The following is a 1,553-nucleotide window of genomic DNA, read 5'->3' as shown; positions in this document are numbered from 1 at the left end:
CAGTATGCCCTAGCATGGTTATTCATAATCCTACATCTTCAGTTCACCCTACATCCACTCCTAATGCATTATTTTAATACACTTTGACAAGTAGATAAAAGCAAAGATAAGTGATTTGATTAAGTCTATACACACAGCAAATGTTCTCAAGAAGCTGTCTAATTTCTTCTTTTGCATTTAGGAATTTATGGCAAAAGTTATAGGTTGGAAAATAAAATCTACCACAGAAGTATAAACATAATTCATGCAAATTATAGCAACATTCATAAAATTTATGTGCAAGGTAATCTGTTAGATGGTTATTCAAATGTGGCAAAGTAAAGTCGAAAATAAAATCAGACATCTGGGTACAAAATAGATGTAATCAGGAAGCTTATAGAGGGGCATGTCAATCAGTTATCATGCCCTCGAGGAACTCTGAATTTGAAAACGCTACCTTTTCTCCAAGATTTACCCTTGGTTGAAGTGAATGCCCCAAATCAGTAATTGATAACATCCTTATTTATCTATGTGAAAAGTGTAGATTTCCCACTTAACATTTCTAAGAATGTTCTTTGCCATTTCAAAGTTGCTTTGGGAAAAATATCATTGAAAGTGTTGATGATGGTTAATTTTTTGTGCCAACGTGACTGGGCCACTGATGGCCCAGAGATTTGGTTAAAAAAAAAAAAAAAAAATCTGGAAGTGTCCATGAGTGTGTTTTCAGATGAGATTAACATTTGAGTTGGCAGACTGAGTGAAGCAGATTGACCTCCTCAACATGGGTAGGCCCTGCCCAATCCATTGATAAACTGATTAGAACAAAAAGGCAGAGTAAGTGAGAATTCCCTTTCTGCCTGATGGTTTTGCAGCTGGAACATGGGTCTCCTCCTGCCCTCAGACTAGTACTCTGACTGGAACTTTTACCATCAGCTCGCCTGGTTTTCAGACATTCAAATTCAGACTCTCCCTGGTCAGCTGAAGATTCGGGAACTTCTCAGCCTCTACTACTGTGAGTCAATTTCCTATCATCTCTCTGTGTATATACTATTGGTTCTGTTTCTCTGAAGAACTCAGACTAATACAATACTTTCTGTAGGAAAATAGAAAATTCAGTTAATTTGTTATTTCTAAATACAGTGGTCCCCCCTTATCTATGGGGGATATATTCCAGGACCCCAGTGAATGGCTGAAACTTCTGATACTATAGAGCTCTACATCTATGTGTATGTTAGTCACTCAGTGGTGTCCAACTCTTTGTGATCACATGAACTGTAGCATGCCAGGCTCCTCTATCCATTAAATTCTCTAGGCAAGAATACTGGAATACATAGCCATTCCCTTCTCCAGGGGATCTTCCCAACCCAGGGATCAAACCCAGGTCTCCTGCATTGCAGGCAGATTCTTTATCAGCTGAGCCACCAAGGAAGCACTTTCCTATACATACATATCTATAATAAAATTTATTTATAAATTAGGCACAGCAAGAGATTAATAACAATAAAATGAAACAGAATGATTATAATATACAGTAATAAAAGCTATGCAAATGTGGTCTCTCTCTCAAAATATCT

General features: G+C 37.3%; 1 non-coding gene across 1 annotated transcript; it reads left to right on the top strand.

Annotated features, from left to right (window-relative positions):
* Nucleotides 1-595: 595 nt before the first annotated feature.
* Nucleotides 596-663, top strand: LOC138088862 (small nucleolar RNA SNORD66). The gene has a single exon (XR_011145767.1). It is a non-coding gene; the product is annotated as a small nucleolar RNA SNORD66 (small nucleolar RNA).
* Nucleotides 664-1,553: the final 890 nt, after the last annotated feature.

This window comes from Capricornis sumatraensis, chromosome 11, assembly GCF_032405125.1.
Source record: "Capricornis sumatraensis isolate serow.1 chromosome 11, serow.2, whole genome shotgun sequence".
NCBI classification, from domain to species: Eukaryota; Metazoa; Chordata; class Mammalia; order Artiodactyla; family Bovidae; genus Capricornis; species Capricornis sumatraensis.
The sequence above is the reverse complement of the archived record's forward strand: the minus strand, read 5'-3'. Positions and strand labels throughout refer to the sequence as shown.